The sequence below is a fragment of the Molossus molossus genome, unplaced genomic scaffold, assembly GCF_014108415.1.
Source record: "Molossus molossus isolate mMolMol1 unplaced genomic scaffold, mMolMol1.p scaffold_m16_p_8, whole genome shotgun sequence".
Classification (NCBI taxonomy): domain Eukaryota; kingdom Metazoa; phylum Chordata; class Mammalia; order Chiroptera; family Molossidae; genus Molossus; species Molossus molossus.
The window spans coordinates 68691242-68707889 of NW_023425402.1; the positions used below are offsets into that span (position 1 = coordinate 68691242).

The window sequence follows — 16648 nt, forward strand, 5'->3', positions numbered from 1 at the left end:
ACACTTATAATAAATTTACTCCGTACCCATTCATGAATACAGAACTTTCCAATTAAACTGTTAAATATTCCCAGTATTTTTCTTTTTTTAGTTTATTTTGTTCATTAGATTCCACTTGTAAGTGAAATCATATGGTATTGATCTTTTCTCTGACTGACTTATTTCACTTAGCATAATACTCTCTACCTAGTATTTTACTTTGATTTTAAGTGTTCTTTTAAGGCTTAAAAGAGACACGTTGACATGTCTCTCTTTAATTATGCAGACAGCTTTTTTTTTTCAAATGTAGAAGTTGATTGGAAAAAATTTTATTTTATTACCTTAATGCTACCTAAATATCTATTATATGATTTGGCATCTATAATTTATCATTTTCCTCTGCTATTAGATGAAATGCCCTTTAAAGCATTCCACAGCAAGGTGAATACAAGTCAAGCTTGCAAAGTTCTAGAAAAAAGAATTGCAGAGTCATTAAAGAATAATGAAAGTTGATTTATGTAGCATACAACATAGGGGCTGCCCAGTTGAACAAATATGATTGTTCCAAGTCATTTTTAGACGTCATCTAAATTTCAGCACCTAAATTTCATCATCTTTTAAAGAATAACAGTAGTAATACCTTATTTATGTAAAGATTCTAAAAGCAACATTTTTTAATTCGTTTCTCTTGAATTCACAAAAGCAGAGGCTGAAACAACAGACATTTTAAAATGTAGGAAACCCAGATTCCTTTTACTGTGGTGCAGCTTTAACATTCTACTGCTGTAGCCAAGAGTCCTGGCTTCTGGGGCCCATCGCCTTGCGCATGCTGATTTTCCAGAGTCTCTCAGGAGTTAGTGCTTTTGAGCAGTATCTACCGTGACTTCAGTCCCTGCAGGAAGTGGGGGTAGCAGAGTTCGGGAATGAAAACATTGAGGGAAAACAAATCTCTCCCAGTAGAACCATTAACTCATTCTAATTTTAGATTTCAGGCAGACCACTTAACTATACCTTTAGCTACCTGCAAACATATACCTCTCAGGTGCTCATCGTTAAAGGGATACAACCAGGATATAATAAAGGTTTCTGTCCTAATATTTTTCAGTAAAATAGGTGATGTGTAAGAATGTGTGTGTGTGTGTGTGTGTGTGTGTGTGTGTACACATGTATGCAAACCATGTGCATGTATACAAGTATTCATGGCATTCGGAATAAGGGAGATGTTCCAAAAGCATTTCTTTCTATTTTTCATAAACTCTAATTTCCCTTCCAAGTCCTCATTACCAAAAGGATTAATAGTTCTGGGCTCAAGACCTCAGAAACCAAAGTACTGTGTTTTGTGAAACAGGAATGAGACATTTTTTGTAATAAATTTCATGTGGTAGTTATTTTGGTGAAAAAGGCTACAAGTCAATTCAATTCCCTTCTACCACGAGTGTCCAGGTGTGTTTAGCATTATGCTTGGCACTGTGCAGGGAGCTGAAAAGGCAGAGCACATGGCCCTTGACTCGAAACAACCAAATGAAATCTAACAAAGGTCTTTTGAGAGGAAATGGTTGAAAGGACATGTCTCATGGCCAGGAAAACCACAGCAAAGTATTCCAATTAGAAATAAATTTGAGAGTGCTACACTTTTCCGGAAGGGTCAGGGAGTCAGACTCTTGGCCTTAAGCTGCCTCTCACCTCTACCCTGCTGACACTGAGAACCAGTCACTCCCGGCTCTGTGTGAACTCAGCTGTTGCTGCCAAGTCTTGCCATTCCTCTGCAGAGAAGCGCCAGGGGTTTTCACCAGAGGCTGCCAGCCAGCTTCAGAGTGAGAAGGAGGTTGCCGAGGTGCCAGGGGGCTCTCTACACTGCCCCAGTGCCAGCTTTCTGTCTACAACGAAAAGTTCACTACATTCACTGAAGCCAAGTCTGACATATTTTAAAGTCTCCAAAAGAAGTTTCGTAAGCTGTTTTGCTACTAGAAGATAAGCTCTCATTTCCCAGGTTATATTTTCTATTTTCCTTAAGTTCAGCACCACTATTAATCCATGACACTCTTGGGTGTATAAGAAAAACAATTCTGCTGTCTTCATAATCAGTTTAAAGTTTATAACTGTGACGTCTTCGTACTTCACGTTGTGATTAATTGCCTTATACTAACATCTGATTAATTTTTTATATGTTCTTTAGATAACTTGTGTAGTTGACATGTGTGGTTATTTGGGAAACGGGCTATGAAGTCAATGCCCCAAACAGCTGAATTTGATGATGTCATGCACTGTTGGCCTCTTTAATAGAACTTGGCTCTTTCAATAGCATCTAAAACCTACCTGTCCTTCAAAGTTTAGCTCAGTTCTTGCTTCCTGCCCAAAGCGTTGCTTGACAATTTAAGTTCTCACTGAGATCTTTGCTCTGGGACCATCTAAACCCCGGTTTTCTGTGCAGCTGTTACGGTGTTTAGATATATCATCATATACCTTCATTTATTCACTGGCTGTTTTCAAGTGAAGGGCCACGTGCTCAGTCTGTTCAGCTCCCTGCACAGTGCCTACCATAGTGTTGAGCACGTTGGGACGCTCTACGGTAGAAGTGAATTGAATTGACTTGTAACCTTTTTCATCATTTCCCCTATTATCATATATTGAGCTAGAGTTTTCATTATTGCCTTTTATTTCTTGCTTCACTATCTGTTCTTTTTTTTTTTATCCTCACCCGAGGACATTTTTCCATCTTTTGTACAGATAGAGTGGGAGGGAGAGAGAGGAAGAGAGAGAGAGAGAAACATCGATGTGAAAGGGACACATCAAGTGGCTGCCACCCGCACGACCAACCAGGGCCGGGGACAAACTGCAACCGAAGTACGTGCCCTTAGCGGGAACCGAACCCGGGTCTCTCCGGACCGCAGGCCGATGCTCTAACCGCTAAGCCAAACCAGCCAGGACCACTATCTGTTCTTTAGTGACTCAGAAGTATCCAGAGTGAGCTGCAAGTTGGACTGCTCCTGGAATAGGTTTGTCACTTCTGTTTTTTGGCTTAGACATCACTATTCTGCAACTCCCAAAGAAAATGGGAGACTAATTATATTCCATATGATTGTAGTCATTGGGGAGTTACCAATGAGTATAAAGAGAAAAGATAAGTTAATGCAACAGAGGAAGAAGAAGTATAAGAAGGGGAGAAAGAAAAGAGATGGTGAAGAGGCAAAAACCAAAACCCACATCCAAACCCAAACCCCAGCAATCCAGCTGTCTGATGTCAATGTTTCCTTTTTAAACGACAAAACATAAAGACTCATTGCAAGTGCATTTCATGGACAATCCTTGCACATCTTAAGAATGCTTGCTCTTTTAGGAGTTGTATGCAGAAACAACCATCTTTCCAGTTTGAATTAGGAATACACGGGAAAGGCAGTTACTTTGGAGGAAAGTAAAAGCCTAGCAACACTGGCACATTGTATGGGGCAGTAAGAAATGACAACTCAGAATGAGGTAGACTCCTCTCTTCCGTGATCAGCTTGCTCTTCCCTCAATGAGTTTATGAGATTTTGCATTTTATGGGCTGAGCTTCCCACTGGCAGCAACTGAAGCCGTTCATTATGCACATCTGTCACATGACCCACTTCATCAACCAAATGGAACTGGGAGAATAAGCCACCCTAACAGGATCCTTCAGTACACTCTTAAAAACTACTTACAGATGTACTCTTCCTCTGAAGGGGTACAATGAGTTTCCTTGTACTGTGCCACATCATACAGGAAATGCATTATCCCCAGCCAAATTCAGGACTACCAGGAGGAAGCACATGAAAAGAAAGCAGCTCACAAAAGCACACACAGCTTTTGCAGAAATCCTGAGAGGGGCTCATCCACCAATGTATGATAAGGGCAGATAAAATCCCAGGCCTCTGAAGCTCAGTTCATTACAAATGCTAATGTCCACACAGGGAAAGGAAACCCATCAGCATTCAGCATCCACACAAACACCGCTCATGCTTTTTATTTACGGTTGTCACTAAATCCCCTCAGCGGTGTGCCAGCTCTGTTTGTGTTGTAACTTCAGCTACTTGATGTGCTTTCATGCCTAGCTCGGCTATGTACCCATAGGCGATTTGTGCTTTCACACTGTCTAGTGAGATAAGCAGCACACTTCTGATCTTGAATCAGGAATCATTTGGTTCACATTCAGATCAGGTAGAAGGAACGTAGGTGAGTCCAGGATTAGATTCACCTGCCATTGTCAAGGCTTTCTATTTCAGTTGGTGTGATCAACTTATTCAGTCAGCCAACAAATATTTCTTGAATACCTACCACATGCCAGGCATTGTTTTAGGCACTGGTGATTAACAGTGAATAGACAGAGTCTTACCTACTATCATAGAATTACATTCTAGATGGGAACAGAGACAGTAAACAAGTATATAATATGTCAGTCAGGGTAGGCTGGGTTATTTGTAGTGATAAACAACCCAATATCTCAATGGCTTAAGACAACAAAGTTTGTTTCTCATACTTCATGTTCATTGCAGGTCAGCTGGGGGTTGTGCTCTGTGCAGCTTTACCCTGGGACCCTGACCCTCTGGAGTATGGCTGATCTCCGTGGCAGAGGGAGAAGACAGAGCGGTGAATTGCACACTGGCTCTTAAAGCTTATGCCTGACAGTGACACAGCACAATGCAAGTCACGTGGCTGCACCCAGTGTCAGAAGGTGAGGACGTGCACTCATACCATGTGCTTGGGAAAGCTGGACACACTTGGTGGGCAGAACTGTCCCAGATGATGACAACTGCTATGAAGAAAGAAGCCAGGTAAAGGAGATGGTGTCTGAGTAGGCAGTTTCTACCTGACATTGATGGTCAGGTGTGGTCTCTCTGGTAAGGTGATATTTGAGAAGAGATTTCAGGGGTGAGAGAGAGGGCCTTTGGATGGGGCAGGGCAACTTTCTGCAGTGGATAGAGCAAGGGCGAAATGTGCCTGACATGCTTGAGGAACAACAAGGAAGTGGAGTGAGCAAGGGGAAAGCTGTAGAAGATGAGGTCAGAGAGATTACAGAGTTCTGGAACACAAGGTAGCTCCTTATATTAAGGGCTATGGCCATTGCAGGTTTTTGTGTAAAGACATTGTCTGAGTTAGATCTTCAAAGATCTCTGTGGGTGCTGTGTGGGAAATAAACTATGCAGCCAAGGGTTGAAGCAGGGAGTAGTTAGGAGGTTCTTTCAACAATTGAAGTGAGGTGAGAGAGGGGGCAGTGGTCAGATTCTGGATATAGTTTGAGGGTGGAACCAACAGTTTTCACCAGTGTATAGATATAAGAAAAAGAGGATTCAAGGATGACTTCTAAATGTATGTTTATTCTAGTAATCCCTGGCTATGTCTAAGGATTACATTGTGTGATGTTTGAGAATCTTCAAATCTGGCAATATCATAGCAATAACCTCCCCATAAATGAGTACAGAGTTGGTTAGCCAAGTGGAAATGTGGATGCTGGGCAGTCAGCTTGACTCATGCACCAGCTAAGGGACTTCTGTCCCCACATTGGCCTCGTGTCTGGTCTCTCTTAGGATTTATGATCCAAGTTAATTTATATCACCAGAGAAATGAGCTTCATAATTACAAGCAAAATAGGAGCTATGACTGAGTCATCCCAACCTCATCCCACCCCTCCATTCATTCGTGAACCTCAGATGTCACTCCCAGGAAACCCAGCAGTTACAGCATGAAGTCTGTCCTCAGTGGGTACAAGGATAGTGATGTCTCGCCTCCAATTCACCTGGAAATTGGTTGAATAGAAATCTTAATAAATACACTAAAACAACGTTGTGGTGTTCTTCTAAATAGTGTGTCCCCCTTCCTGCTTACCCTCCCTTTCTGTAACATTGTTCTCCCCATCACCACTACCTAGGACATGGCAACTAGAACCCCCCACTACACCTGGGCCTTCCCTTAAGTCCCCTCCATAGTAGAGCATAGGTTGAATGAAAATTTTGCCAACTACCATAAGGTAAGGAATAAATAAAGGTCAATGCTGCTGTTAAAAACTATATTTTGGGAGTATTTGTACTCAGAAGTGTTCCTTCGTTCAACAAATCTTTGTAAACCCCTAGCATGTGTCAGATACTCTTTAAGCACTGGAGACCCAGCCATGAAGAGAATATATAAGTAATTCATATTGTTGAAAACTGGGAAAGCACAGAAAAATATTAGGAGAAGATAAAATTTCCGCTAACTCACCACTGAAACATAACTGCTGGTAGCATTTTGTTACTCAGTCTTTTTCTAAGCATATATATTCTTCCTTCCTCATTTTTGAATATAATTTACACCTTTGGAGTTACGCTACGCATTTTTTTTTCTCTAAAATTTTTTTCTTATAAAAATAAATCACAGCAGGTGCTCAGTAATATTTGTTGAATGAATGAAAGAATTAATTATAGAAACTTAATAAATTATGGAGAAGCAAAAATTTTTAAATGAAAATCAGCAATAATATCACTCCTAAGAGATAACACCACTATTAATAGTTTGGATTGTTCAATGGGGTTTTGCATAATCAGAATATTTTTACAACATTGCTCTGCATCAAATGGTTTACTTTTTAAATGACAATGTTCTCTTTTCCCCCCTAATTTCAAAAGCAATGTGCCACGGTGGATATTTTGGAAAATACTGAAAACTGCAGAAGAGAAACTAAAAGTTATTTATAGTCCCACTGCCCAGAGACTACTGCTATTAACATTTTTTCCACTCCTTTCTCTGAGCAGTACAAGAAGTTAGTTAAGAACCTGGCAAGTTACTTAGGCTCTCTGAGCCTCAGGTTCCTCATCTGTATAATGAAACTACTAATACTTACTCTGTAAGCCTGGTGTGAGGTTTAAAGGAGATGAAGTGTACAAACTGTGTAGTCCAGATCTGACACATCGTAAGTGCTCAATATTTTTATGTAGCTGGTCATTCATACGTTATACATAAATTTTTATCTTTTTGAAAATGTAACATTATATCATAATATTTTAAATTACGAGACAGTCTCAAATTTTGAGAAAAGTTGTGAGTAAAGTACCAAGACCCTTTCTCCCCTAAACCATTGAAAGGAAGTTGCCAATCTCATTCCCCCAGTCACTCCTGAATATCTTAGCGAGCATTTCCTCAGAGATATTCTCCTACATAACTCCAGCCGGAACAGCAAAATTAGGACGTTAACATTGATACATTGGGATCTAACCCTCAGATTGCAGTCAAGTTTCTCCAGGGCCCAATAATCCACTTTGTAGCAAAATGATTCCAGTTGAAAGCCACACCCTGCAATTATTCCTCATGTCTCCTGAGTCTCCTTCATTCCGAGCAGTTCCTTTGTCTTTCCTTGACTTTCAGGGCAGTCATTATGTAGAATGCCCCTCAATTTGTGTTTGTTTTATGTTTTTGCATGATGGAGTTATATGCCTGTTAGATGCTCTGTTATTAGGTAGCACGCCTGCTTTGGCTATAGCAACTTGCGCTGGACCACGTTTTTACACAGACACTTCCCTCACCCCAGGTGGGGCTCTGAAACCCTTTGCCAGTTCACCTCTCTACCGGGGCACCCTCTTCAGCCTCCTGCATTCCAACACCTCACACTATGCTATTTTTTTTTTTTTTGCAAGAATACTCGCCTTACCCCATGTGGGCTCGGAAACCCCATGCTAGGCTGCCCCCATCCTCAGTCCACTTGGGATTCGACACTCTGCACGAAACCATCCTCTCAGCCCCCCTGTGGTTCTGACACTGAGCCAAGCGGATGCTCTGCAGGGATGTCCCTCCCATCCATCCTGCGTGGGTCTGACACCCCAACAGGCCTCCCTCACATGGATGCCCTTCTCATCCCGCTTTTCTGGTGTTCTAATTCTTTAAAGATTTGGGTATAATACAAACTAGAGAAGTCTGTGTATATATTATTGATAGTCTATTAGTTATAATGTGTTTCCATTTCAACAATGATCTAAAAAGAATCATAAAATGTAAGTTTATCTGACTTAGTAGAGTGTTCATAATATAACCACATACTCCTATCATCAGTGCCTGTGTTTAAAGTGGGGTTGGCGCCATGTGATGGCCAACATGGCCATGATTAACTTCTAGTGTGTTGCTAGTCTTTCTTTTTTTTAGATTTACTCTGTTAGCAACTTCCAAATATGTAATATAGTATTATTAACTATAGCCACCATTGGAGTAAAGACAGCCTCTTTAATAAATGGTGTTGGAAAAATTGGACAGCTACATGCAAAAAAATGAAACTAGACCATCAACTTGCACCATACACAAGAATAAACTCAAAATGGATAAAAGACTTAAATGCAATTTGTGAATCCATAAAAATCCTAGAAGAAAATGTAGGCAACAAAATTTCGGACATCATATGCAGCAGAATTCTCACTGATACATCACCTAAGGCAATAGAAACAAAGGGAAAAAATGAACACAAAATGAACACATGGGACTACATCAAACTCAAAAGCTCTGCACAGCAAAAGAAACAACCACCAAAATGGAAAGGCAACCCACTGTATGGGAGAACATAATTGCCACTGATATATCAGATAAGGAGTTAATTTCCAAAATATATAGAATACTCATACAACTCAACAAAAGGAAAACAAAGAACCCAATTAAAAAATGGGCAGAGGACCTAAATAGACACCTCTCCAAACAGGACATGCAAATGGCTAAGAGACATATGAAGAAATGCTCAATGTCACTAATCATCAGAGAGATGCAAATTAAAACAACAATGAGGTATCACCTCACACCTGTCAGAATGGCCGCCATCAACAAATCATCAAACAAGTGCTGGTGAGGATGTGGAGAAAAGGGGACTCTAGTACACTGCTGGTGGGAATGCAGACTGGTGCAGCCACTATGGAAAACACTATGGTGTTACCTCAAAAAATTAAAAATTGAACTTCCATTTGACCCAGTGATCCCACTTCTAGGAATATTCCCTAAGAAGCCTGAAACACCAATCAGAAAGAATATATGTACCCCCATGTTCATAGCAGCACTATTTACAATAGCTAAGATCTGGAAACAGCCCAAATGTACATCAGTAGATGAGTGGATAAAAAAGCAGTGGTACATATACACAATGGAGTACTATGCAGCTATAAGAAAGAAAGATCTCTTATCCTTTGAGACGACATGGAGGGACCTAGAGAATATTATCCTAAGCGAAACAAGCCAAGCAGAGAAAGATAAATAGCACATGATCTCACTCATTTGTGGAATATAATGAACAAAATAAGCTGATAAACAAAATAGACTCAGAGAAATGGAAGTAAGATACAGACTGACAACCCTCAGAAGAGGGGGAGGAAGGGAGGGAAAAGATAAACCACAGAACTTATATGCATGTATGCATATCCGAGGGACATGGACAACAAAGCTGGGGACGGGGTGCGGGGGATGGGGAGGAGGGTGTCAATGGGGTAAAAAGGAGAAACATCTGTAACAAAAATAAATTTAAAAAAAAAATACAAAATTATACCCACCGTGCTGTGCGGTACAGTGTTGGCAGTCTTTGGATTGGCATTCCTAGTATGAAAATAACAAAAACATCTTGCTTACTGTTCAATAAAGATCATGTTGAATTACCTTACAAGTTATAAAGCTAAAACTGCTCTTTGTCAGTGATGAGATGTGATTAAATTTAATCTCTTAATTTATTTAATAAATTAATTTAGATTTCCCAGCATAAAAGTAATCATGCTGCTTTAATTGCCACTGACTAATGAGAAAAGAACCAGACCAACCCAATACAGAAATGATGCATTCCTGGAAAGAGAAGGCCAGATGAATCATTGCACCAATTTAAATGAAGTTTTATACTTTACAGTAGTTTGTTTTGTTTTGTTAATCCTCACCTGAGGCTATTTTTCCATTGATTTTTTAGATAGAGTGGAAGGGAGGGAGAGAGAGAGAGAGAAACATCGATGTGAGAGAGACACATAGATTGATTGCCTCCCACATGACCCCAACCAGGGCCCGGGTGGGATTGAACCTGCAACCCAGGTACATGCCCTTGACCAGAATTGAACCCACGACTCTTCAGTGCACAGGCCAACACTCTAACTGCTGAGCCAAACTGGCCAGGGCTTCACAGTAGTTTAAATAGAGGAAAATGGTGAGGAAATCAAGTCATTACAGGTCTCATGGTAGCAAGGTTGAACTCAAAAGAAACTAGGCAAAGTAGTCACTTTATTCAGGTTGTAAGCTGAGGTACTGGATTGATTCTGTGTTTATATGACATATTACTTTGCAAATATACTCCATGAAGAACTTTTTGTTAGAAGCTTTTAATAAATTATTTATCAATATTATATTTTGGAGAGCACCATTTTAAGTCAGTTGGACCAATTAAAATAATCAAGTAATGGTTTCAAATGAGCAACCTGATAGGAGGAAAAATTATAATGATGAAAATAATTGTGATTCAAATGACTGTCTATCATGCCCGAAATCAAATATCTAAGCCAATAATTGAAACATAAAATGCATAAAAGCATCTTATTATGCTTTTCTAATTATGTGTATAAATTCTAATGAAACCCAACATTGGCTTTAGTTTCAGCTAATGTTACCACCTTTACACTAAATTAATGTTTTTTATTTGAATTTATCTGGTGATTTTGTTTTTATTTAATTTGTAAAATTCTATCTGCTCTTACAGTTTTTGTTTTTGTTTTTTTATCCTCACCAATGGACATTTTTGTATTTATCTTCAGATAGAGCGGGAAGGAGAGAAGGAGGAAGAGAGAGAGAGAAACATCAATGTGAGAGAGAGACATCGAGGGGCTGCCACCCACATGACCCCAACTGGGGCCGGGGACAAACTGCAACCAAGGTATGTGCCTTAGCAGGAACCGAACCCAGGACTCTCCTGTCCATGGGCCGAGGCTCCAACTGCTAAGCCAAACTGGCCAGGGTGGCAGTTTTTTTTTAATGGTGGTAAAAAGCCCATAAAATTTATCACTGTAACCGTTTTTAAGTGTGCAGTACATTCACGTTGTTGTGCAACAAATCTCTAGAACTTATTTTTATATTCTTGTAGTTTTTTGGTTTTTTTTAATCCTCACCCGAGGACATTTTTCCATTTTTTGTTCAGGTAGAGTGGGAGGGAGAGAGAGGAAGAGAGAGAGAGAAACATCGACGTGAAAGGGACACATCGAGTGGCTGCCACCCGCATGACCAACTAGGGCCGGGACAAACTGCAACCGAGGTACATGCCCTTAACAGGAACCGAACCCGGGTCTCTCTGGACCGCAGGCCGGCGCTCTAACTACTGAGCAAACCAGCCAGGGCTATTCTTGTAGTTTTTAATGAGCTACAAGCATAAAGCCCATATGCCTCATTATATAATTTTGTACATATTTAAGGAATAATAATGAAAATATTTTAAGTCAACATGGGAGAAATTTCAAGAAAACTTTTTTCCTTTGGAAAACAAAGAGGTTGAGAAACATTAACCCGGATGGTAACTTTCAATTTAAATGTTTGCTTAAGCAGCAGCCCCCTCCCCTTTTCCTCCAGGGCTGGATGGCTCAGAGTAGGCTGTGTCGGAGATGACAGTGATGCCTTTTTTGGAAAAGCAGAGCCACGGCAGAGAAGAGCAGATTTCCCAACATGAATTCAAAATTTCCTTATTTAATAACAGGTATAATATGAACACAATACTACTTTTCAAAATACTTTCAAATCCATTATCCTATTTTTGAGGCCCCATTATGAATCACAAAAGTTAGTTTCCTTTTAAGTCAAACATCATTGCCAAGTTTGATATGTTCTACCTTTAATCATTGCAGCCAGAGCTGCTGGGGGTCTCACTCTCTAGCAAGGTCTTAGAGGAAAGAACGTTGTCTCCAGATGCTGTGATTGTTCTGAGTCGGCTCTGGCCGCTGCCAGGTCAGCGCTTCTGAAAAACGAGATGGAAGTTTTAAGCTTAAAAGCTTATGTGTTGACTTCTCCTAAGGCTTCCTTTTGAAAGTGAAAGATTTTTTCTTGTTAGAATTTGCTATTTGCCTTTTTGGAAATAAGAAAATATTCAAAGTCCCCATAAATAAGAATTAATTATGAGGTAGAAGGCAAGAAAGGCAGGAATGTTTTTTGAGTATTTGCTGCAAGCCAGGCACCGCCCTGGCTTTCTCTCATACACTTGACCTTATCCTGACATCCTGACAACCTGCGTGGGAGACAGGTCTGGCCGCTGTTCACGGCTGAGACTCTGAGAGGTAAAACGATGTGCGTAAGGTCACACAGCTTGTAAGTAAGTGAACTGGGATTCAAACTGGTCTGTCTGATTACAAAGCTACACCAGATGTGTGGGGGAGAAACATGTTAAGATACCTCACAGACCCAGCTTGGTCAGTGTTTTCTGCCACTGCTTTTGTTTGGGGAACATGCTAATATTCATTCATGGACAGTGTTTCTTTGCTCATTCCAGCAAATTATCATTTTCTGCTTGCTCGCTCAGTTATTTGTATATTTAGCTGACAGGCTCATCTTCAAGCATTCTCCACACCCTATTTAGCAGCGTGCAGAAATCCATTCGCTCTCTCCCAGTGGATCCCAGCACCGGCCGGGGTCCTACTTCCCCAGATGTGGAGGTTGCAGTGTTACAAGCATGTCCTCTCCTTCCCACTTCCCGCAGTGTTGTCTGGCCCTTCTTGAGGCAGTGAGCTAGGCTGCTCTTTAGAGAGTGCTGATGTATGCCCTGGGGGCTGTGTCGTTATTTATTGGTTTAATATACATACTCTGCATGCTTTTTCATACTTTCCCATTTCTTACATTTTGTCTCCTTATCTCAGATCTCATTTACATGGTGATTTATAATCTAAAAGGTGTATGTGGAGAGGAGGAGTGAGCATGTCTTCTGTTCATTATGAAAAATCTTCAGTCATCTGCTTCTTTGAAGGTCTGACCTTGAAACTGCATAAATGTGCGCTCAGTCCAGAGTCACCGTGAGGGCCAGGGAAAGGGGGTCAGCTGGCCCACTTGCGTAGCATTGACTGTAAGCTGCTTGGGTTGGATCTTTTCAGATGTATGTCCTCTCTCCCCACCTAGAGTCGAAGTAATTGGAGGGTAACAGCATGTATCACTCCTCTTTGTGCCAAGCTTGGCACCTGGCACATTGTAGGCACTTAATAAATAAGTGGAGATTGGTTGCTGATCTGTAGGTGCTGCGTCCCTCTCGCTCTGTAACCTTTCTGAGAGTGCTTTTGAACAACGGCTTCATTAGGAGTGGTAGTCTGATGGGACCAGCACTTTCATGCTCACACTGGGGTGTAAGGGACCTCCATGTGTCTTATATCCAAAGACCTAATTTGAATCTTGGATTTCAAAATCCTGACTGTGGAAGGGCCTTGCTCACCCACCTTGGAATGCCCTCACTCTAAGGTGGTTTCCCACTTGAACTTTGTGACATTATTTTTCCTGGTTGGGTAAGTTCAGGGAACCTTCTCCACCACTGACACCAGAGCTCGAGCTGGTTTTTCAGACAGCCATGTTTTTCCTATCAGGATCGAGGTAAGGTGATGTGTGAGGGGCGTCCCGGGTGTCATCTGGGAGGCCAGGGCTCCATGATCAGGGCTGGAGGGTGGTGCTGGGCATCTTGTTGGAGGAAAGAAGAAGCACAGACAGGAGCAGGAGAGGGGTTAGCTGAACATTAACCACTGCTTGGCAGTTCTGCATTGAGCTGGCTGCCCCTGGCTACACAAGAATCAGAAGATAACTGATTGGAAGATAGAACCAGTTAATCCCTGAACTCAAGGAACCCTTGTCCCATATCTCAGATAACCCAGGATGCTGAAAATTGGCAGGTCCCAGCCTCACCTAAACACAATTCTTCTCCCCTTGGAAGAATGCAGCTTTGACCACTGCCCGAGGGAGAGCCTGGCCTCACGTTAGGCCTGGATGAATGAGTGGAGGATATCTCCTGGAAGGTGCAAAGGCCAGACAGGTACCTGCGGCTCAGCTGCTGCTCAGAGATGAGGCTGGCAGCCAAGCCCAGTGCCAGCTTTTTAAAAGCAGCCCTTTTGATAACACTGATTATATTTGCCTCAACAGAGCCTTGGGCTGATTGAGCAACAGCCAACTTCTCCGGGTAACAAAGAGGAGGGGAAAGTAATCCAAACACTTTTATTATAAAAACCAGAGAGTGAGAGAAGTATGTTTATTCTGTAAGATAACACACCTGCTCAGTGCCCAGGAGGCTCATTTCCATCAGTTGCCATGGCAAACTCGTTATACTTCAAGGCCATGTGGCTTTGTTTCCTTTTGAGATCTGGTCCTTGTCCTACCTTTTCTAACAACTCCAACACAATGACATGGAAGCCTGCGACAGCATAATTGATTTCTCCTTCCCTCTATCAACGGTTCCCATTTGTTCAGGGCAGGACTGAGGCTGCCTCCTCCTTTGAACTCCTAGCTAACCGTGAAGGCATGCTTCAGAGAGCCTCCTCATTAACATTCCAGGTCCCCCTTCCCTGTCAGCGATAAACAAGCCCTGCATCAATGGCCTCCTTCCCTCCAGATTTACAAATGAGTGGCTCAGTTCCACGTTTTGCTGCCGATCCAGGTGCCCAGGCGGACAATGTGGGGCTAAGAAGCACGAGGGAGAAACTAAAAATAGAACAGTTTTGGATGCATACCAGAGCAGCTACTTCATCTCAACTTGCTTTGCACACTAAGCCTAATGGGATCCATCAGGCATGAGTTCTCTCTCTCTGTCTCCCCCTCTCTCCCTCCCCCTCCTCTGTCTCCCCAGCTGCCATCAGAGCCTTCCTGGTGAAGGGAGCAAAGGGAGGTCAGGCAAGGGACAAGAAATGTGTGTCCTCAAGGTTTTAGTTTGCAAGGCCTGGGAGATCTGCGGGCTGCAATTATTCCTTCCATAGGCATGCTTCTAAAAAACAGCAGGCAGGCCCAGAACATGTCATCTTGCCCAGGTACACCTTGGTCCAAGACTTTCATTATTTAGCAAAGGCTCAAATATCACTTCCTAAACACAGGGTTAGGGGTGACCTAGACCCATGCTCATACACTCCTTAAAAATTAAGTAGGGAACTAAACTACACAGCCCGCTTAGCTTGAGGATAAGAATTTGGGAGCAAGTACACAGTCACAGATGGAGCGGCTGTGGCACACGTGGGTGAGCAGGCAGCAGGTGACTGCCCAGGGTCTGTGAAAGCCTCCCACCAAGGGTCCTGTGATTATCTGAAAGCTTTTTCCAATAGGAAATGGAGCACACAAGTAGGAAGTTAGGAACATGCTATCCTGCCTGGGCACAAGGCCACCTGAATGCCAGCTGTGTTGACTGAGCTTGGCTCCTTTGTGTCGTCGATGTGCCTCCTACAGCCTCCCCCACCCAAAGCAGAGGTCCGTGACCCATACATTTCTCATTTCGTTTGGAAGGTAGTGCAGATGTTCCAAAGAGCTACGTATTAGTCCAACAAGATGAAAAGAACAGATTTCAAAATAAAAACCCTTTTCATTGTTTTTGTTTTGGAGATTGGCCAGAGAAAACGAAAAGAAACTAGTCTGACTAGTAGCAGGTTTTGTCTGTTTGCTTCAGGAAGGTGTCAAGGTCTTTTAAATTATGCCTTGGTTTCATATAATTCCAGTATAAAATAAATATGCCAAGCTACTTCAAGAAAAGCCACACTCCATATAATCACAGCAATAATTAATCCCCCAAAGAATTTCCCACAGAACAAGTTGCAACATGATCATTTAATCCTCCAGCCACCAGAGGTGCATCTTCCCTCAGGCCTCCTCTGTTCCTGAGGCTCAGTTTACCTCTGGGAGATACTGGGTCAGTTGTTGAACAAACATGCCATCCAAACCCAGAAACCTGTCTACATTCAACAAATAAATGTCTGCAGATTGGAAACCAAGATATCTAGCCCAACTTAGAAAAGCCATGGTTTCTGAGGGCCCCAATTTTCTCACGCGGAAAAAAAAAAAACAGCAGAGGTGCAGGATTTCTAGGGTCTTTTCCACACTGAAAATTCTATGACAGAAATAAATGATATGACAATTAAATGGATTTGATGCTTTCTTTCCTTTTTTTTTTTTTTTTTTTTTTTGCTTGCTAGTCCGTTCTTTATCCCTTTTATTGAGTTCTTCATCTCTAGAATGTCTATTTGATTCTTTTTTTTACAGTTACAATCTGTTTGGTAAGTACTTGTTTTGTTCACTGATTTTTATTTCTGAGTTCCTCAAATTGCCTCTCTGTGTTTCTTGTATTGTAACTTGTATTGAGTTTTTTTGTGTTTTTTGTTTTTCAGAACTGCAACCTTGAATCGTGTCATTCCAATCACATATTTCCATGTCGTTAAAAGTTTATTTTCTGGAGATTTTTCCTTTTCTTTCTGCGCTGCCTCGTTGTCTTGGTTATCTGTGGTGTTTGATGGGTTCCTCTCTGTCCGTCTGTGTGTGAGTGACAAGTGTTTTCAGTGCCTGCACAGCCCCGGCCTTTCAGGTCTCGTGATTTTGGTGCTTTCTTTCTTTCTGCCTGGTTTTTGTTTATTTGGCCGGTGGGCTCATATAGAGCTATTTATCTTGAAAAATAGTGCATAATTCTTCAGGATGAGTGGCATTTCTGCTTTGTGGTATTTTCCCACACTCTAACCTTTCTTGTCTTTTCAGATGCCCCTAGGAGGCG

General features: G+C 41.7%; 1 long non-coding RNA gene across 3 annotated transcripts in view; it reads left to right on the top strand.

The window, feature by feature from the left end:
- Positions 1 to 16648, top strand: part of LOC118620689 — a 61396-nt gene that overhangs the window by 6374 nt on the left and 38374 nt on the right. The window contains exons 2-3 of one of the 3 annotated variants that reach the window (XR_004957535.1): positions 4491 to 4769; positions 5555 to 5758. This is a non-coding gene — a long non-coding RNA (uncharacterized LOC118620689). Of the gene's footprint in view, positions 1 to 4490; positions 4770 to 5522; positions 5759 to 16648 lie in introns of those variants that run through there. The other 2 variants (XR_004957534.1, XR_004957533.1) reach the window with 2 other exon arrangements.